This window comes from Rana temporaria (genome assembly GCF_905171775.1).
Source record: "Rana temporaria chromosome 4 unlocalized genomic scaffold, aRanTem1.1 chr4d, whole genome shotgun sequence".
Taxonomy (NCBI): Eukaryota; Metazoa; Chordata; class Amphibia; order Anura; family Ranidae; genus Rana; species Rana temporaria.
The window spans coordinates 1-16,078 of record NW_024404438.1 but is presented as its reverse complement, the minus strand read 5'-3'; positions in this window follow the sequence as shown (position 1 = coordinate 16,078).

Genomic DNA, 16,078 nt, shown 5'->3' with positions numbered 1-16,078 from the left:
AGCTCTGCTCTGTACGCAGGGAGAACACACCAGCGGAGTCGCGTACTCTCGCGAGAACACGGGAACTCGGGAGACTATCGGGTACAATCACCTCCCGCTCCTCAGTGCAGGCACGCGCCGGCTCCCAGCCAGAGGGACACCCGCGCACACAGCCCAGAGACCCACGGGCAACGCACGGGACACAGTCTCCAGCCCAGCCGCCAAACACAAACGGGAAGGTATGTTTTTTTAAACCAGACTTTGCTTGAGGTGTGGGTCCATCGCTAAGTACAGCTCCACGGCAAAAGTTTCCATACAGGGGGGGGGAGGCAGGTCCTCTCCACTCACACCTCCACTCTCGCCCTCACTCTCTCCTGCATCCGGTCACGCCCCCACTCCTGTAGACTTTACCTTACACATGAGCCGTGTGTGCGGAACTGTATCGAACGCTTTTGCAAAATCCAAATATATCACATCCACAGTTTTTCATATAATTTATAGTAGTACAAATGTCACTATTATTTCCAATGGCTGTTTGCAACATGGGAACTTTCTTGTCACCTGCCATAACCCTCCCCCCATCTATCCCCATTCCACTCTCCATTAATGTCTGATCCCTAGCTGACCTGTGTGCCCGATGTAATTCTAATTCACCCTCCCCCTCAATCCTAGTTTAAATACTCCTCCAGCATTCCCATAAACCTCTCCCCCAGCACAGCAGACCCCCTTCCATTCAAGTGCAAACCGTCTTTAGCATATAGGTTGCACCCCAATGAAAAGTCAGCCCAGTGCTCTAGAAACCCAAATCCCTCCTTCCTACACCAGGTCTTTAGCCATGCATTCAGCTCTCTAATCTCCCCCTGCCTTTCCTGTGTTGCGCATGGCACAGGCAATATTTCAGAGAATATCACCTTGGAGGTCCTTCCCTTCATCTTGCAGCCTAGTTCTTTAAATTGATTCTTAAGGAGCCTCCACCTTCCATGTATACTGTCATTGGTTCCAACGTGGACCAAGACAGCTGGGTCATGCCCAGCCCCTCCCAGTAATTTATCCACCCGGTCCACCACATGCCGAACCCTGGCACCAGGGAGACAGCAAACCATTCGGTTGAAGCGATCCTGGCGACAAATTATTCTATCAGTCCTTCTGATTATAGAATCCCCTATTACCACCAACTGTCTAGGCCTACCTGCACTCCCCTCCCCACCTCTACTAGATGGGTTGCTCTCCCGGCTGTTAGGGGTAGCAGTAACATCTAGGGCTGCCACCTCTGTGTTTGCCACCTCCACATCATCACCCAACTTGGCAAATTTGTTTTCATGCACAAATACAGGACTGGCCTTCCCTTTCTTCACGCCCCTTCCACTCCCTCTAACTACATTAACCCATCTCCCTATCTGATAATCCTGACTTGCCCCTCCACCCTCCACATCAACCTTACTGCCCACTTGCTCAGCGAGCAGAGGACCCCTTTCAAGGTTGTCATTTCTACCCAGTGTTGCAACTTGCTCCTCCAGATCTCTAATACGAGCTTCCAGAAGGGCAACCTGCTCACATCTGTCACAGCGGTATCCATCTTGGAGCTGTTGCACCAATTTTGCATACATGTGACACACTGTGCACTGAGCAAAACCTTCAACCCTGCTAGCACTCATTTCCCAGTTACAATATAATTACTTGTATGAAGATTAAGATGTTACTTACAGTTTAGAAGACTCCTGTCTTAACTCTTGTTTTAAACGCCTGGTTTTTAACTCATCCACTTGTATTCAAAAATCCCACTTCTGATCAGAAATTCCACATCAGATCCACTCTTAGCAAGGAGCCAGCTCTTATGGAGTTTTTACAGACACTTATATACTCACCTGTTATCAATTAAACACTCCCCTTAATTAGCAGAAAGAAAAAAAAAAGCTGTTTAAAAAGTGTCAGAGAAAAGAGACAAAACAATTCAACACTTGCAGCAGAAACAGTTAAAAGCAGCTAAAAGCAAATCCTGGTTTTTAACTCATCCACTTGTATTCAAAAATCCCACTTCTGATCAGAAATTCCACATCAGATCCACTCTTAGCAAGGAGCCAGCTGTTCGCCATGGCGCGCATAGCACACTGTATTACTACTCTCATCAGGGCACCCAAAAGTACCCCTGATCTTGTACAATCTTATAGCGACTATATACTGCAAAAATAATTGCCGTACGACACAAAAAATGTTCGGGTTTGGCTTGAGGAAAAGGTGGCAACCCTAGTTGTAACTGAGAGACAGAAATTGTCTATTGCTCAAGGAACCCCTAGAACCCTTTGGAGGAACCCTGGCTGAGAAAGGCTGGACTAGGCAGTAATATATTTCTCTCCCTCTTGGTGGGAGTGGAGATGACCCCATCTATAAGGATATACAGTATATACACACAAAGCACAAGGCCGAGTTCACACTACAAGATGTTTCTCCGGGTTGCAGGTCCTCTGAGCGTCACAAGGTGGTGATTTTCTCACTTCTACCATAGAGATAGGAAAACTCTATGGAAGACAGGAAATGATGTCAGGAACAGACAGGAAGTTCTAGGTGAGAGGTGAGTCGGGAGGAAGTAGTGAGGAGACATCTTTGGAAGAGGCAGCAGAGGAGGTAATAAGATCTTATCTTCTATTTACACACAGTAACCCCGTCATGTCCGTCCTCTTCCTCCATAGTCACTGTGACGTCTTTTATCTCCAGCAGATGATAATACACACATATACCTCCCAACTGTCCCTGATTTGGAGGGACTGTCCCTCATTTACAACAAAGTGCCTCTTTCCTCCTCATGTGTCCCTCATGTTGGTCTGATCTATATACATGTATATAAAATGCACTATTTATCTATCAAAAAGTCTTTCCCGGTGCTAAACCTTCCATCCCATTTCTACATTTTTCTGCTGCATTTGTAAAAATTCCAAAAGCCAATATAAAGGAATATTAGTGGTAAAAATGCACTTGTGGGTTTATCCATTTTTTTTTAACCACTACCCGACGGCCGTACGACTTTATACGGCCGCAGGGTGGTTCTACTTCTCTGACTGGCCGTGTTTTTACGGCCTGCGCGCGCAGCCCCGCCGCATCGCTGAGATGCCAATGCGTGTGCCTGGCGGCCGTGATGTCCGCCAGGCACTCGGGATCGGCAGCTACAGGGACAAGTCGTGGAGCTCTGTGTGTAAACACAGAGATCCATGTCCTGTCAGGGGAGAGAGGAGACCGATCTGTGTCTCTTGTACATAGGGACATAGATCGGTCACCTCCCCCAGTCACCCCCCTCCCCCCACAGTTAGAACACAATTCAGGGTACACATTTAACCCCTTCCTCACCCCCTAGTGTTAACCCCTTCAATCACAGTCACATTTATACAGTAATTAGTGCATTTTTATAGCATTGATCGCTGTATAAATGTGAATGGCGCCAAAAATGTGTCAAAAGTGTCCGATGTCTCCGCCCTAATGTCGCAGTCACGAAAAAAATGCTGATCGCCGCCATTAGTAGTAAAAAAAATAATAAAAAATAATAATAATTCTGTCCCCTATTTTGTAAGCGCAATAACTTTTGCGCAAACCAGACGCTTCTTGCGATTTTTTTTATTTTTATGAAACATATGTAGAAGAATACGTATCGCCTAGACTGAGAAAAAAAAAGTTATTTTTTTTAAAATTGGGATATTTATTACAGCAACAAGTAAAAAATATTGTTTTTTTTTTTCAAAATTGACGCTCTATTTTTGTTTATAGCGCAAAAAATAAAAACTGCAGAGGCGATCAAATACCACCAAAAGAAAGCTCTATTTGTGGGGAAAAAAGGACGTCAATTTTGTTTGGGAGCCACGTCGCACGACCGCGCAATTGTCTGTTAAATTGACGCAGTGCCACAAGCTGAAATTTCACCTGGTCAGGAAGGGGTATATGTGCCCAGTAAGGAAGTGGTTATATGTCTCCATTAAAGGGTGTGTCAGGGGGTGTGTCCTATGCCTACACACTTTTGCTAATAGAAGTCCCTCATTCCCATCTCAGAAAGTTGGGAGGTATGTACACATATATAGTGTGGAGTCGTACATTAACCCCTTCAGGGTCAGAACATTCCCCCACTTTCGGGGGCCGGAACATTCTCTTCATTTTGGAAATGTGTTTTTTATTTCCAATGTAATTCAGCTTTTCCGTTTATAATAACAGATTATACAATAATACGGGATGGGGGTTTTATTAAGAGGTGTATTTATAATTAGGGATGCTCCGAAATTTAATCGGCCGAAACATATCGTCCCAAAATGGTCTTTTCAGCATATTGCCGAAAGAAAAAAAGTGTAGATAATTGCACATACGCAGTGGCCGTGCCTCCGGGGGTCCGCCCATTGCGCGGTGTCATCCTGATGGCTCAAAGTCCCATCCTCCGCGCCCTCCTCCTCCTCTTCTTGCAGAGTGGTGATCTTCCTGTGTCAGGGAGCTGAATTTCCCGGGCCGCAGTAACAAAGTCCCGCCTCCTGTGATAGACGGCACACTGATCCAATGCCGGGACATTGAATCAGTGTGAAGTGACCACTGGAGGCGGGACATTGTTTTTTTTTTAAAGATATTTTAATTGGATTTAAGACAAACAAACAAACAGAAAGAAACACAAAAAACAACAACAATACCACCAGACAATCTGGTCATAAACAGTAGGCAATATGCTCAAACATAGAAAAATAAACAGATATCAGTGCAAAGATATAAAGTAGGCACAATGGTAAAAGGTTCAGGTGTATTACCAGGGCATAGATCCCTGGGGCACGGCCCATCAATGGTCAATCAAGAGTAGTACAATCAGTGCTGGGAGAGGGTTAGCAGACTAGCCAACCATCTACCCCAAATATTGTGGATGGTTTTGTTCTGTTTCCAGAGTTGAAAAGTAAGTTTATACAGTGGGATAGAATCATTAATAAGCTTTACTCAGGGGGACCTCAGAGAGGTCTGTGCGCCCTTCCAGGACAGTAAAATAGCTTTTCTAACATAGAAGTAGAGTATGCGGAGCAGTCTCTTGGCATGTGATGATAGGTGTAATTTGCCAAAATAGGCAGTTCTTGGGGTGGATTATGTTTGGGAGGCCTAGCGCCGATGAGATGAAAGCACCCACTTCCTCCCAGAAGTCCCGGAACTACTGGGCATGACCAGAAGCAATGTAGGAAATCGGCCTCCTGGCCACAGCCACAGAAACAGGCAGCCGAGGGCAGGAGACCCATCCTGTGTAACCTAGCCGGAGTGAGGTGGGTTTGATGAAAAATTTTGACCTGTATGATGCGATCCGGGGAAGCAATAACTGAAGTTTTATACGTATCACTAAATTCTGACCAGTCCTCGTCTACCAGGGAGAGGTCCAGAGAGGTCCACTTTACCTGAGCTTTGTGATACCTGGGGTTAAAGTCAGTCATTAGGGCTGCATAGTAGGTGGAGACAAGATTAGAGGTCGACCGATATATCGGCCGATATTTGGCCGTTTTGGAGAAATGTGTAGGGGACTGAGGCCCCGTACACACGACCGAGTTTCTCGGCAGAATTCAGAGAGAAACTCGGTCGGAGCTGAATTCCGCCGAGAAACCCGGCCGTGTGTACACTTTTGCCCCGAGAAAGCCGCCGAGAATCTCGTCAAGAAAATAGAGAACATGTTCTCTATTTTCTCGTTGTTCTATGGGAGAACTTGACTCGTCGAGATTTTCGGTGGCTTCACAAGATTCTCGACGAGAAAAACGATGTGTTTTTCTCGTCGAGAATCTCGGACGTGTGTACGGGGCCTGAGAAGCAATGGATGGAAATATATACTTTATGGACACTGGCTTGTAATCCCCTGATTATCAGTTCCCTGGCATTATAGCTTTTGACCTAGCGCTTTGTTTCCAACTGGAAGTCTGGAAGTCCTTGGTCTATGCTCTTTTCTTTGTGAGCCCCAAAGCATTCAATCCTAATAACTTGAAGGACTGGGCTCACCCCCTTTTTTTTTTCTCTCAGTCTGTTTTCTTTTTGAACTTAGGTCTGCCTGGAACAGATACTCCATTTTCCTCCTATGTGTTATGATACTCTACAGTTTTCTACAGTTCTTGAATAGAGATTAAAGAGCCAGGTAGAACGAAGGGTAGGGGATAAAGGAGGAATAAACCTCTCTCTTTTTCCCCCCTAAACTAATTTGAGGATAAATGGCCCCCAGTAAATCTTGTGTGAAACCACAGATAGTGACCCCCTGTTCCTCTCCCTCGGCCATGGCGGCAAAGGCAGCAAAGAAACCTCCACAATCCCCGCAAAAATCCCCAGTAAAAGGGATAACAGCGGAGACGCAGACGGCAGCAATAGAGGGGGAGCACACGCCTTCTGGGAAAGACATATTGGAGGCAATAAAAGCAAGCAGTGAAGTGCTGACAAATAAAATGGACGCCTTGGCAGTAGATGTGTGTTCAATAAAACGCGATTTCGATAAAATACAGAAAAAGACAGCATAAATAGAAATCCGCGTCTCAAAAGTTGAGGAAAAAATTCAAAAGGATAACAAGGAATGGCAAAGATTGGAAAAGCAAATTAGAGAATTGCAGGACAGAGCAATAGACACAGAAAGTCGCCTAAGAAGGAACAACGTTTGAATTCTGGGTCTGCCAGAGCGGGTAGAAGGGGATAACCCAATTACATTCTCGGAAAAATTATTAACAGAAGTTCTGAAATTAACAGAAGTATCCTCAACATTCGTGGGGGAAAGAGCACATAGGATCTCCTTCCGTATCCCTAAACCAGGGGCGCCCGCCCCCCCCGTTCTTTTTGATAAGTTTACTGAATTACAGGGACCGAGATCAAATTCTTTCAACAGCAAGGATGAGGGCAGATATACAGTATGAAAATGTTAAATTGTTATTTTTCCCCGACTACCCAGTTGAGATACAACAGCAAAGAAGGGCATATACAGAAATACGGAAAAGACTGAGAGAGAAGGGGTTAAAGTACAGTCTGCTATACGAGGTTGTGGGTTGAGTTATGAAGGATACTGAGCATGAAATAGAGATTATACTCAGTAAAAAAGGGGATAGGGAAAGTTCCTCTCCACTCTCATCCACGCAAGGATGGGATTGTACACAAGAGAGGGGAGTGGGGAGAGACAGGGTGGGTAGGGAGGAGGGAGAGTATGGGGGAAGTATGTATGGGGTTTGCAATGGTGTGGTTCAAGTACCCTATGGATGCCCCCCCAAAAAATAGGGAGGTGTAAGATACAATGGAGGCAGGGGTTCTTCCCATACTCTAGATATAATGCCTGAGAAAAATAATTGTTTTTCAATACTATCTTGGAATGTCCGAGGACTAAACTTAAAGTTTAAACGAGCCTTGATGTTTCAGTATATAAGAAAATATTCTCCCCAATTGATTATATTGCAGGAGACACATTTAATGGGAAAAAAAGTAAGAACGTTATAAAAAACCTGGATACGAGAAACATACCACTCCACCTATTCTTAATATGCTAGGGGGGTATCAATTCTGGTAAACAAAACCTTTCCGGGAGAAGTAGAGAAGGCTTATATAGACATAAATGGAAAATATGTCATCCTGCTGTACACGATTGGCAAACAGAGATATGTTACGGTGGCAGTGCATATCCCACCCCCATCTTCGGTGGGGGTTCTAAGCGAGATAATGGAAAAAATTATTCAGCATCTCCCAGCAAAATTGATGTTGATTGGAGACTTCAATGCGGTCTTATCACCAGAGCTAGATAGATCAAAACATCCTAAACAACATTCAGCAGATCTGTATAATTGGGCACAGGCAATGGGGGTAACGGAGATTTGGAGATGGAAAAATCCGGGGATGATGAGAGGGTATTCTTGATTTTCTGCCTCTTATAAAACGGCGTCTAGAATAGATCTGGCATTTACAGATTCTGCGATGTTGACAGACATCGGAGAAGCTACATACCTACCAAGCGGTCTTTCAGACCACTCACCTCTGTTCCTGTCAATAGGTATTCCTACTCCAAGAAACGCATCCCTATGGAGATTGACGCCACAATGGGTTGGACATCCGGAAATAGCAGGGAAAATGACATTGATAATAATGGAATATTGGGAGAATAATGCTGGATCAGCCTTGGTAGAGATGGTTTGGGATGCGGTCAAAGCATATCTGCGAGGACAATATATATCAAATATCTCAGCGGTCAATAAAAATCAGAAGGTAAAGATGCAGGAGTTAGAGAGACAGATTGATTTCCGGAAGGAAAAATATGGCCAAGACCCCAGCGGGATCAACTTTAAAGAAATGATGGGCGCACAAAGAGATTTACATTTGCATATGGAGAAGATAACAAGATTAGAAATGCACAAAAATAGACAGAACATATTTGAGCAGGGAGATAAAGGGGGGTAGATTCCTAGCAAGATTGGTGCAACAAGAGTATCAGGCTACAACTATATCAGAAATTGAGGATTCAAATGGACAGAAAGTAAAAGAACCAGAAGAGATATTGGAGACTTTCAGAGAATATTACAGTACACTGTATGCCTCTTCGCTGCCACCCGACTTCCGCCCGGAGGATATGACGGGCCTATTGGATCGGATAGCCCTAGGGTGGCTGTCGGATGGGGAGAGGAGAGCATTAGTTTGTCCAATTACGGCTGAGGAAATTATGGAGGTTATACGTACATTCTCGGGGAAGAAAGCACCAGGCCCAGATGGAATTCCAGCAGAATTCTATAAAAAAATATGGAGCATTATTAGCTCCTAAATTAGCAAAAGTATTCACAAGCGGGTTAAGGAAAGGGGCCCTCCCAGATTCAATGAGAGAAGCACATATAACACTGATAGATAAAGAAACAAAGGATCCAAAATGATGTTCATCATATAGGCCAATAGCGCTATTAAATACTGTGACGGATCTCAGATACCCCAGGTGGGCACATCCGCCAGACCAGTGTCTCCGGTCCTCCAAACGCACCCGCAGCCTGCAACCTCGCCATAACCAGCCCTTAACCCCTCAATCACGAGACAATCCACACAGGTGTTGATGGTTAAACATCCAGAGCTTAAACTGTTTATTAAATTCCAAGACATACAGTTACACAGAGCTAGGGACACTCCCCTTAGCCAACAACCAATGGGAACTGAACATTTGTACATTGAAACAGTCTACAGATACCTAATGAGTTTATGGTAAGCAGGCAGCCTCAATACACACCCCCTGCGGAGAGATGTCTGCAGTCTAGGCCATTGTCTATGTGTCATGAATCAACACAATTAGACACAGCAACAAGAGGGGGGGGTGGGGGAGAAGGGTTGTAACATTACATTACATCCATGCCAGCTTGTCCTGGGTCTCCAGTATCTTCTGGCCCATAGTCTGTCGGTAGGAGGCACGGACACAGTTCTTTCCAAAACACACAGTGACAGTGGGTTCTGTCACAAATACTGATTTAAAAATCTTGACGAAGATATTAACATTAAGACTACAACCCCTGCTTAGAAATATAATAGATGCTGACCAGACAGGATTTATGCCACAGAGAACAACGGGTATTAATCTACGTAGGCTCTATACAAATATACATACCCATCATATGCAGGAGGGGTCTAGGACAGTGGCCTCCCTAGACATAGAAAAGGCCTTTGACACGGTCAAATGGCCTTTCCTGTGGGAAATACTTAGAAGGATGGGATTCCCATTAGTATTCATAAAGTGGATCCAAACAATATATGGGAGACCCATGTCAGCAGTTAAGCTGGGAGGAAAATTATCATCCTTCTTTTGGCTATATAGAGGTACGGATGCCCTCTCTCTCCAGCGCTCTTCGCAATAGCGGTGGAGCCAGTGGCAGAGGCTCTAAGGACCACACCGAACATTCAGGGACTCCGAGTGGGGGGGCTGGAGGAGAGGGTAGCTCTATACGCAGATGATATGCTTCTGTTTTTAAGAGATGCGGGGCTGTCTTTAGAGGGAGCGCTAGAGTTATTAAATGCATTTTCACCATTTACAGGGCTGAAAGGAAATTGGGGTAAGTCCCTATTGTTCTCCATTGATCAAGGAGCACAGGAAACTGCTGCCCCCGAACCTACCTTTGAAATGGGTAGCGGAATTTAAGTATCTGGGTATTATAATATCTAGACAGGCTGAAGATTTTCGAAGGCTAAACTTAGACCCAGTGGTACAGGAGCTTGGGAGGAAGCTAAAGATATGGGGGACATTGCCTCTGTCATCACTAGGACGTGTAAACCTGATAAAAATGAAGATCTTACCTAAATTTCTGTATATATTCAGGAACTCGCCACAGTGGGTGCCAAAGAATTTCTTATTAACAGTTACATGGAATGCTATCTACATTTATTTGGGCAAATAAACCAGCAAGAATTAAATTAACTACGCTGATGAGACCGGAGGCGCAGGAAGGACTGGCCTTTCCAGATTATTATAAATACTATATAGCTACACAATTAGTGACGGCGGGGAGATGGTTAAACCCGGACGGGTATGATGCAGCTACTATGTTGGAAGCGGCAGTGGTCCAATCGGTAGAGGCATTGCAGGGATTATTGTATAGAGGGATCAAAACAAGACGAGATCTAACCCCGGCAAGGAGGACAACAGTAAAAATATGGAAAGTTGCTATAGGAAAAGAAGGAGATTTAAAAATAAACTTATCACCAAATACCCCACTGTGGAGGAACCCGGAGTTACCACATCTAGTTTCCATCCAGGATCCAGGGGCGTGGACTAAATATGGGATAAAGAAATTGTCACAAGTTTTACAAGGGGAGAAGTTTCTATCATACGTAGAAATGAGACAACTTGGGAACATTCCGGAGAGCTATGCATTTAGGTATAGGCAGCTTATTCACGCCTTACTAGCTCAATTTCCAGAGGGGACCCCGCGATTCATAGAATCAGGTCTGGAGCAAATGGCAAAAAAAGGAAAAAAGAAAACTTCAAATTTCTACACGTATTTAATAAAGATTACGGCTCCAGATACAAATAAATGAAGGGAAAATTGGCAGAGGGATGTTCCAAATTAATGGAGAAGTGGGAGGAGGTATGGAGGTTTCCACTGCAGATACTTGTATCACTTAGAGATAAGTTAATACAATTACATTTTTTTACATAGAAGCCATTACACACCATATAAGTTACACAAGATCTCCCCGATAAATCCTCAGGACTGCTGGAGATGTGCAGGCATCCCAGGGGATTTCATGCACATATTTTGGCTATGCCCAAAGATAGTGGTATTCTGGAGAGAGGTCCTGAGAATCATTGCCATAGTGACATCAATAAGATTGGAACAAGAAGCAGAGATCTGTCTGTTATGCCGCGTACACACGGTCATTTTTTGTGATGAAATAAAATGACGTTTTTCAAGCTTCATTTTAAAAAACGACGTTGCCTACACACCATCGTTTTTTCAAAATGCTCTAGCAAAGCACGGTTACGTTCAGCACGTACGACGGCACTCTGTTCCATTCAAGCTTACATCATAACTTGCTTCTGAGCATGCACAGATTTAAAAACATTGTTTTAAATGTCGTTTTACCCACACACTATGGGCCAGATTCAGGTACATTTGCGGCGGCGTAACGTATCGTCTTTACGTTACACCGCCGCAAGTTTTCAGCGCAAGTGCCTGATTCACCAAGCACTTGCGTGTAAACTTTCGGCGGCGTAGCGTAAAGCCGTCCGGCGCAAGCCCGCCTAATTCAAATGGGGCTTGTGTGACGGTATCGGTATGATATCCCGTCAAGCATTCCCTCCTCTCCATACAAGAACATCACAGGATCATCCACACATGAGTCAAGATTGAATGCTGGAACCAAGACTGATTTATTGGCAGCTTGCTGCTGGTTATAAATACAGTTTTACAAGCTAAATCCTTAATCAAGGAACAATGGGAGCTCCACCCCCTTTTCACACACTCAAGAGTTTCTCATACAGAATATAGCCAGACAATTCGGAGCCGACCTGAGACACATTTTCTTTAAATAATGACATCAGGGAAGTTAATTACAAGGTGTACAGAACACATTAGCTGGGCAGCCTGGCACCGCATAATGAAGCAATCAGAATACATAACATGAGTCACCTCTAATCACAGTAAACAGGTTTAACATCCCTTTGAAACAAGGAGCTAGCTGCAGACGGGTCATTAACATGTCAATAGCTTGTAACACATGAATCCATTTTACCTCTAACCCACAATTTAACCAAGCAGGGAGATTTACACTGACATATCCTTCACAGCGTGTATCATTTAAATTAGGCGCGTTCCCCCGCCGAACGTTCTGAGCATGCTCCGTTTGGAAATTTCCCGCCGCGCTTTGCGCAAAATTACGGCGCCCCGACGTGTTTGTGAATGGCGACGTGCGTAATGTACTTACGCAAAAAAAATTTTTTAAAAAATTCGACGCGGGAACGACGGCCATACTTAACATGGCTGGTCTAAAGTTAAGCCATGAAAAAGCAGGCTTGACTTTGCGACGGGAAAAAACGACTTGCGACGACGTAACGCACACGGTTACCTTTGTGTATCGCCGTAAAAGCTAATTTGCATACCCGACACTGGAAAACGACGCGAACTCCACCCAGCGGCGGCCGAAGTATTGCAGCCTAAGATCCGAAGGCGTACGAAGCCATAAGACTGTCGGATCTTAGCCAAATGCCGTCGTATCTTGTTTGTGAATCACAAATTAAGATACGACGCGGCAAATTTGAAAATACGCCGGAGTATCAGCAGATACTCCGGCGTATTTTTTCTGTGAATATGGCCCTATCATTTTAAATGACACAAAAAAACAACATTTTGAAAAACGACATTAAAAATTGAAGCATGTTAGAATTTTTTTTTTTGTCGTTTTTCAGAAGACATAAAACAAAGTTTTCCCCACACACGGTCATTTTAAATGACGTTTTTAAAAATGTTGTTTTTTTTTCATCTCAAACGACCGTGTGTGCGCGCCATTAGGATTGGCAGGGAAAACAGTATGTCAGTAAGAAGGAGGACACAGATAGGTCTACTATTGTTCTATGCTAGAAAGACAATAGTGCTAAACTGGAAAAAGACAGAAGCTCCCTCGGTAGTACACTGGAAAAACTTGGTAAACAGTAATTTGCCAATGTATAGAGAGGCATATCGGAATAGAGGACATGGGGAGAAATATGAGAGAGTATGGGCAAGCTGGATAGAGAACTCCATGACAGCATCAGGATAAATGGGGAATAAGGGGAGGTTAACCACACCATTGAATGAAGGGAGAGAGGAGGGGGGATAAAGGTATTTGAGTCAGGTGAAAGGGACGAATTGAATTGTATGGAGGCTCTAGAGGAGAGCAGATGAATGTAAATGGGGGGAATGTAAATGTATATGTATGGTTCTATTTTGTATGGAATGTTTTCGGAAAAAATTAATACAGAGATTTGAAAATAAAAATAAAAAAATAATTAAGCAAGTAGCAAGTGAAAGAATGAGTCCATATGAAACATCCACCAGTGCTGAAGATTCACAATAACGTGACAATCCCTCCACCAGAAGTCTCACTAGGTACTCTCACCTCCAGCATAGACCCCTGAACTAACAGGAAGTCATGCAAAGCAGAAACAATTGCCACAGATCAAATCATCACAAGGAATCCTCCAAGGGGTTAATCAACACTCCACAGAGAATGTTAATAGATCAAAAGGCGAATGTAAAGCAGCATCTAAAAATTCCCTGATGGGCTGTGTAGCGGCGGCGGCGGCAGGTGACGACATGTGCGGCCGCTTCCCCCGTAATCAGCGGAGAACATGTTCTCTCCACTGATTATCTCAGCACAGTGAGAATCTGTAACTGACTGTCACAGAAACGGAAAGCAGTTTATGAAGGTGCGATCTCAGCACCTCACTGGCGATCTGTGACAGAATTCTCACTTTCTGATTCACCATCTCAGAGGTGGAGAATCCGAGAGAGAAGCCGAAGCTGGCTGAGTATTGTGGAGGAAGAAGGAAGTCTTTTGTCTTCCATGCTTCACACACAAGCAGCTATACAGTCAGATCCCATCTTTCCCCCAATACACCCCAAAATAAGCAGGTTAGGAATTTATAGTGTATGTATATATATTGTAAGGGGTTAGCTCGGTAGCGGGGGGGTGTGACCCCCTGGATGGGTTCACCACACACTGAATTTATACAGACAGGCAGCCGAAGACGGCTGAAAACAAAGATTTGGGTTCATTCTTCATCTTGCTGGAAACAAGTGCAAGCATCCAAACAGCATAAACAAAATCAAACATAAATAAACCCTGGCCACTTGGGGCGTCTATCTTCACCACACAGGAACCTACCTATGGAGTCTGGCACAGCCTAGTGCTGGGAAGACACTGGTCATACAGCAGAAAAACAATAGTCTCTTTGATTTCATCACACAGAAAATTCAACACCACCTCACCTCTTCAGAAGACTTTTCAGCTCACTGCTCTCCTTCACTCAAAAAGCCTCAGGATGCATCAATCAGTAGTAATCATATAAAAAATTGCGCAAAACTAAAAAACAAAACTTTTGGCTGCCAACACAACAAGAGGACAGTTGTAAAAATTATAGAATTAAAGTGTAGCGCCAATAAAGACCCACCAATTAGGGGTTGAAAAAGTGAACCCTCTGCGGTGTGCAGAAAGTCTGGGTGATAATTGAATACAAATAATGTGTCAATTAGTGTGCAAAAACACAGCTGTGGCCAGACGCCCTGGCCACTTGGGGCGTCTACCTTCACCACACAGGAACCTATCTATGGAGTCTGGCACAGCCTGCTGCTGGTCATACAGCAGGAAAAACAAATTAGACCAGATTCAGAAAGAAGTTACGTCGACGTATCTGTTGATACGCCGCGTACTTCTAGGATGCGCCGGCGTATCTTTTTTCTGTATCAGAAAGCAAGATACGCCAGAATTTTGCTAAGATATGACCGACGTAAGTCTTAGTCCATCGTATCATAGTTGCATATTTAACACTGGCCGCTAGGGCGCTTCCGTAGATTTATGAGTATAATATGCAAATTAGATAGATACGCCAATTCACGAACGTATTTGGCGCCCGGGCGTATCTATATGCGTCGTTTCCGGCGTAAAGTTACCCCTGCTATATGAGGCGTACGCAATGTTAAGTATTGATGTCGGGACAGCGTCGAATTTATCCATCGTTTACGTTGTTTGCGGTAAAACGTTCGCGAATAGGGCTTTGCGTAAGGTTACGTTCACGTCGAAAGCATTGACTATTTGCGACGTGATATCGAGCATGCGCACTCGGATACGTCCAAGGACGGCGCATGCGCCGTTCGAAAACAGCGTCAATTACATGGGGTCATGACAGATTAACGTACAACACGCCCACTACCAGCCAAAATTTGAATTAGGCGGCCTTACGCCGACACATTTACACTACGCCGCCGTAACTTAGGGCGCAAGTTCTTTCTGAATACGGAACTTGCGCCCTAAGTTACGGCAGCGTAGTGTATCTGAGATATGCTACGCCCGCCGATAGATATGATAACGTATCTGAATCTGGCCATAGTCTTTTTTTGATTTTTATCACACAGAAAAATCAACAGAACCTCACCTCTTCAGAGTCTTTTCAGCTCACTGCTTTCCTTCACTCAGAAAGCCTCAGGATGCAGCAATTAGTAGTAATCCTCTGGATTACTTATAGAGGCCTTAATTGCCTCATTCTGAACAGCTGAAGTTTTCCAATGCCCTATAAACTCTTTCTGGCTACTTCTGCAGCCGACACCCGATAATAATTGGGTGTACCGTCTAAACAAGGCAGAAATGTATCTCCGTCTGTGACAACACCCACAGATTTACCTGACTTCCTGTCACATACCCCCCCTCTTGTTTCAACCCTAGGTTGGGACACAGGTTGCCAGGCACACATGCACTCGGACAACCCATCTGCATTCCCATTTTAACACCGGGCGAAGCTTTACCACAAAAATAAATTCCTGGAGGGCCAGGAACCACCTATTTATTCTCATATTGGTCTCTTTGTTCTGTGCCATCCACTCAATGAGGCATGATCCGTCACCAGTTCAAACTGTCTGCCCACGAGGTAGAACCAGAGAGAATC